Source organism: Anguilla rostrata, unplaced genomic scaffold (assembly GCF_018555375.3).
Source record: "Anguilla rostrata isolate EN2019 unplaced genomic scaffold, ASM1855537v3 scaf1047, whole genome shotgun sequence".
In the NCBI taxonomy this organism is placed as follows: Eukaryota; Metazoa; Chordata; class Actinopteri; order Anguilliformes; family Anguillidae; genus Anguilla; species Anguilla rostrata.
The window spans coordinates 25,118-31,610 of NW_026986391.1; the positions used below are offsets into that span (position 1 = coordinate 25,118).

At 43.5% G+C, this 6,493-nt stretch overlaps 1 long non-coding RNA gene across 1 annotated transcript; it reads right to left on the bottom strand.

The window, feature by feature from the left end:
- Positions 1 to 1,876: 1,876 nt before the first annotated feature.
- LOC135247039 (uncharacterized) lies at positions 1,877 to 6,288 on the bottom strand. The gene is made up of 3 exons (XR_010328069.1): positions 5,959 to 6,288; positions 5,297 to 5,343; positions 1,877 to 5,066 (listed from the first exon to the last, which is right to left on the bottom strand). It is a non-coding gene; the product is annotated as an uncharacterized LOC135247039 (long non-coding RNA).
- Between the last annotated feature and the right edge of the window lie 205 nt (positions 6,289 to 6,493).

A 6,493-nucleotide genomic window follows, 5' to 3' on the forward strand; every position in this document is an offset into this window, starting at 1 on the left:
GTGCTACGAAGTAAAAAAGTTTCGAGCCGTGATATATTATTGAAGCTGCACTTCCCTGGCATATTGTCGGCACAGTAGGGCCTACGTTTACTAACTGCTACATTAGCAGAAGCGTGCCTGTTGGGCGTGCCAGTAAACAGACTGAGCCAGACTGAATTAACTTCTCACACCACCAAAATACCGCGGTAATAACGTAAGGTTACGTGACAATTTACGTTTTATTACTATACATACTATTTTTACGATTGGATTAATTAGTAATTATATTTGATGCAACTTTAGCTGTGTTTCCATTACTTTTCCAAAACTTTTCAAAAAATATTATTTTCCATAACTTTTCCAGGGCCTGGAAATTGCATTTTAAATTTCAATGACTTCTCCAGGTTTTTCATGACCGTACGAACCCTGTCTCATAAAATGCCAATAGTACAGATTCTGATGTAGTCAGAAGAAAGGAACTTCTTAGCTTACAAAGGAGATGGTACAGTAGAATGGGCACATCCAATTTGTTCAGGTGCAGGGCATAAACAATATGTAGAGTAAAAAAATGTCTGATGTTTGAACAGGCTAAGCAGAATTTGTGTCATTTCAAACAGATTGGAATATGGGTTTAACAACAGCATGCCTTTGGAGCTGAGACGCGCAAGTGAGTACGTTTAACATGGTCAGTGAAAATAGCGGTGATATGTGTGATTCAACCAATCATTTAAACAGAAACATTTACACTCTAGATATTAGACATGTAAACAGTAAAAAGAACACATACAAATGCAACATTACAAACTGGCACCAGCAGGCTTTATCTAATAGAAGAAAAATAATCACATTATCAGAACAGACAGAACAGACATTGCCACAGGAATACCTAACACAAATGCAATTTTCCCCCATGTGGAATAAGCCGGCATTTTGGAAACACAGAGTTGCGCGGTCTCTAATAAAAATGATTAGCGTGGCTTACAGGCTCGTCATGGAACATAAATAATATAAAAAGACACCAACAGAACAATCCTGTAATGTAATTACAGGATCACATTTTGCTTCTCCCATTGTTATGCCTGGATTTATGACATGGTCAATCACTGTGGCTCTAAATTCATTTGATACAACAATATTTCTTCTACCTGCTTGACCACAAACTCAGGCACAGCCACGACCCGTCCATCAGTACCAACTGCATTGGGCAGCTCCATGTTGTCAGACACTGCTGAATGTAGTACTGTAAAACAACCTTTTATGTTGGAATTACCAATCATGCTGCAATGCGACTCACCTGGGCAATGTTGCTGGAAGTGATGAGACAGGAGTGCAAATATGTTGACTTTATTTCATAATCTGCATGTCTAGCAATACGCATTGGAACACTGTACTAATACGAGATAACTGTATTTTGAAAACTGAGTGTGATTTAGAGTTGTGCACTTTGTTGGTAGGTACTGCAATTAGTGTCTTAGGGTAAGAATTTTGCCAGTCAGTTTGGAAAATTGAGTTTTCCACATTGAGCCAAAGCAATCATAACATACTGTCATGCATTTGTAATGTGTGACTGCAGATATTAGAAATGCATCTGAAAAAATCAGAAAAACTGCAGGGTCTCAGGAACATCTCAGAGACTGGTTGTCATGCAAACCACACTTCTGCCCTATTTTTGGCTTAGTGGTCTAATCCATTCAACGGATGTGCAGCAGATCCAGGGTCAAACCTACAGGAAAACCATTTCTTTGAGAGGTAACATAAATATACCAGCTGAATAGACAAGCAGTGTCTTTTCAAAATGTATTGAGTTGTGGTTACACTACAGTAACAGAATCAACAGCAAAACATTTGATATTTTTATAATTCAGGTTTAATCATTGCATATTATTGTCAGAAAATACAAAAAATTAAAGCAACAAAAAATAAAATAAATAAATCAATCCTAACAGAATAAATAAGGAAACTCAATCCATCATTGTTTACAGTAATGGAAGGAAATAAGTACACTGCAGTGATCATTCTGCATTCTCCCTATCAGCTGCATTTGCCCACAGAAATCTGCACATTGGAACTCTTGTGAAAATGAATGAAAGCAACAGTAAAAACTAGTAAAATGCACATTTAAGTGGAGGAGTTTGCCACTGGCTTCTTCTAAAAAAGATGCAGATACAGGAGACAGAATTAAAAACATTTTACTCTGCCATCTTTTGGCATTATTACTCTCAATGTTATATTAATGTTTTAATAATCAAAAATACATGAACACACCTTGAACATTTGAAATATACATTTATTAAAATGTAAAAAAATAAAATCATATTTAAATTGCGAGTGCTTCACCTATACCTGCTAAAAGATCATACTCTCATGTACAGGGTTGAAGCTGTACTGAGGCTAATATTGGGCACAGCTGAAATTGCAGTAAGGCATTGGTCAAGGAAGGTTGCAAGTGTGTCGACGTGTGTGTGATTGGGTGAGAGTGTGTTTGTGTGGGTGTATTTGTGAATGTGTGTGCATGCATGCGTACGTTTGCGGGAGTGACTGTTGATGTGAACATGTGTGTGAGTGCGTGAGTATGAGTGTGTGTGTGTGTGTGCCCGGGTTGCGTGTGTGAATGGGTAAGAGAATGTGTGTGCACGCATGTATGTGTGTGTGCATGTGTGAGTATGATTGACTGCATGAGTATGTGTGCACACCGGTGCGTGTGTGTATGGGTAAGAGAAAGTGTGTGTGCGTGCGTTTGTGTGAATGTGTGTGTGACTGTGTATTTGAGTGTGTGTGCGTGCAAGAGAATGAGTGTATGTATGTGTATGTGTGTGTGTGTGAGAGTGCCATTGTGAATTTGTGTGTGTTTATACGTGTGTGTGTGTATGTATGTGTATGAGAATGTTTGTGTATACATGTGTATATGGTGTGTACACACATATATGTGTATGCATGTGTGTGTGCATGAGTATGTGTGTGTGTGCGTGTGGGTAAGAGAATGTGTGTGTGTGTGTGCGTACGTATGGGAATGAGAATGTGTGTGTGTTGACATGTTTGTGTTCGTGCGTGAGTGCATGAGTGTGTGTGTGTGCGCGTGCCTTTGCGCATGTGTGTGTCTGTATACTGTATGTGAGAGTGTGAGTGAGAGAAAGAGTGTGTGTGTATGCATACGGGTATGAGCGTGTGTATGTTTGCATGCGTGTGTGTGTGTGTGCGCGTGAGATTGTGTGTGTCCGTGTGTAGGTGTGTGTGAGTGACTGGGTGTGAGAGAGTGTGTGTGCGTAGGTATGTGAGTGCGTGTGCATGAGTAAACATGAGTGTGTGTATTTGTGAGTGCTTGTACATGACTGAGAGAGAAAGGGTGTGTGTGATGGAGTGTATGTGAGAGAGAGACGGTGTGTGTGTGTGTAACTGGGTGTGCGAGAGTGTGTGTAGGTGTGTGAGTGCGATTATGTGGGTCTAGGTGTATATGAGTGTATGTATATATATGTGTGAGTGTGTGTGTGTGTATGTGTATATGAGTGTGTGTGTATATAAGTGTGTGAGTGTTTCTCTATATATGTGTGTGTGTGTGTGTGTGGGTGTGTGAGGGTCTAGGTGTATATGAGTGTTTGTGTTTATATATGTGTGTGATTGAGTGTGTGTGTGTGTATGTGTATATGAGTGTGTGTATATATATGTGTATGTGTGTGTGTGCATGTGTTCGAGTGTGTATGCGCACGTGTGTGTGTGTGTGCATGTTTGTGTGTGCGCGCATGTGTGTGTGTCTCTACTCCAGTTAGCAGAGGGACACTGAGGAGTGTGTGTGTTGACACGTGTTTGTGTCTCTGCACGCATGTATGTGTGTGTGCGTGAGTGCATGAGTTTGTGTGTGTGTGTGCGTGCATTTGTGTGAATGTGTGTGGATGTGAGCGTGTGTGTGTGTGAGAGAGGGGGGTGTGTGTGTGTGAGTGACTGAGTATGAGAGAGAGAGAGTGTGTGTGCATACGGTTATGAGCGTGTGTATGTATGCATGCATGTGTGTGTTTGTGTGTGCGAGAGATTGTGTGTGTCCGTGTGTAGGTGTGTGTATGTGTGTGATTGGGGGTGTGAGTGATTGGGTGTGAGAAAGCGTGTGTGTGTGCGCGGGTGTTGTGATGTGTGTGTGCATGTGGATGAGGAAAGGGTGTGTGAGAGTATGTGTGTGTGTGTGGATGTGTGTGTGTGTAGGTGTGGGTGTGAGTGTCTATGTGTATCTGAGTGTGTATGTGTGAGTGTGTGTGGTGTGTGTGTGTGTGTGTGTGGGTACGTGAATGTGGTGTGTGTGTGTGTGTACGTGAGTGTGTGTGTGTGTGTGTGTGCATGCATGCGAGCGCACGCGTGTGTGTGTATGCGTGTGTGCACGTGCATGTTTGCGTGTGCGTGCATGTGCGTGTGTGTGGATGTTTGTGTGTGCGTGCGTGTGTGTGTGAATGTGTATATGTGTGTGTGTGTGTGTGTGTGTCTCTACTCCAGTTAGCAGAGGGACACTGAGGAGGAGTTCCTCACATAAAATCCAGCACAGAGGGGTGAGTGTTGAGTGAAGTGTGTGTGGAATCTGTGCAGGAGGGTCAGTGTGTCAGAGTCAGAGACGCTGTAGAAGGACAGAGTGCCGGCCGGACGGTCCACACACACTCCTACCCTGTACACACACACTCCTGTACCAGCACCATAATACATTCCTGCTCTGCGGTAGGGGGAGGTGAGGGCAGGTATGTGTGTTTGGTTCTCATTGTGCCTGACAGAGAAACTGAGTTTATCAGAGTCACTGAGTTTAGAGCACCTCAGACTCCAGGAGTTTTTATTGTATCCAAACCTACAGTCAGAACCCCCTCCTTTCCTGCTGATTCCTTTATCAGTCACTGCTATATAAACCTCTCCCCACTCAGACATACTGCACTCAGCCTCCCAGTAACAGCGCTCACACACACTCTCTCTGCACACAACCTGCTCACACTGCTCAAATCTCTCTGGATGATCAGGATATGGCTGCTTTTCCCACCATTTCTGTGTCACCTTCCTGTTCCCCTCAGACAGAGACAGCTCTCTGTGCGCTGTGTTTGGATCCAGTGTGAGCTGACAGCCGTCTGCACACCAGAGACATTAATGAGATTAATTATCATTATTAATATTCACCTCATTATGTGTGTGAGAGAGAGAGCTGTGATAGTATCTCTGTGTCTGTGTTTGTGTACACGTGTGCTTCTGTTTGTGTGTTTATGTGTGTAAGAGAGAAGTCTCTCTCATACACACACACGCACACACACACAGCAGAGTGTGTATCTATGGAAAGTGTTCTGTGTCGATACACACTCACATTTCCTGGGTCCAGGTTTGGTCCTGTTCTCTCCTCCATGGTCCACACTGTAAGAACAGCAGAACAGAATTCTGAATTTTAACCATCCTTTCTTTCCACTCTCAACACACCAATGACATCACATAAATAAAAACAAAGACACAATAAAACACAAAACCAAGATCATATGAAATCGGTCACAAAGGAAACTTCCATTCCCTCACTCTATTCCATGTGCAAAAATAGCTCCCCTCTCTCCACTGAACATGAAACACACACACTATGAAACACACTCAGGTTCTCCGTTGCTTTGTAATACTGAAACTCCACCATCACTGTGTCCCTGATCAAACCCCTAACTACAACAACCACATCTTATATACTGCAGTGATCCGCTGCAGCACCCTCCACAGGAGATCCCCAACCCTCTTGAGTAACGCTGGTGTGAACGTGCCCTCCATGCCACCCCCCCCGAACTCCGTTTGTGTGCGTGTGGTGTTGTGTGTGAGGTGCAGTGTGGAAACTCTCTGTACTTACAGCAGTGTGAGTGTGTCCAGTTCAGCAGCAGACAGCGCTCTCACTCCTGAGTCTCCTGGGTGATTGTATCTCAGGTCCAGCTCTCTCAGGTGTGTGTGTGTGTGTGTGTGTGTGTGAGGTGCAGTGTGGAAACTCTCTGTACTTACAGCAGTGTGAGTGTGTCCAGTTTAGCAGCAGACAGCGCTCTCACTCCTGAGTCTCCTGGGTGATTGTATCTCAGGTCCAGCTCTCTCAGGTGTGAGGGGTTTGAACACAGAGCTGAAGCCAGAGAATCACAGCCTCTCTGTGTGACTCTACAGCCTGACAGCCTGCAGAGAGAGGGACACAAACACCTTACACACATTAATAAAAACTAACAGGGCTGTGCGTGTCAAACACATAGCAGTGTGTTACACACCTTACACACATTAATATAAACTAACAGGGCTGTGTGTGTCAAACACATAGCAGTGTGTTACACACCATACACACATTAGTATAAACTAACAGGGCTGTGTGTGGTAGACACATAGCAGTGTGTTACACACCTTACACACATTAATATAAACTAACAGGGCTGTGTGTGTCAAACACATAGCAGTGTGTTATTGGGATGGCAGGTATGCCATCCCGCCAAGTTACGCCTTGGCGGGGGCATGCCCCCATACCTATACAGCACCGAGAGTTTGGCACTTTTCAGGG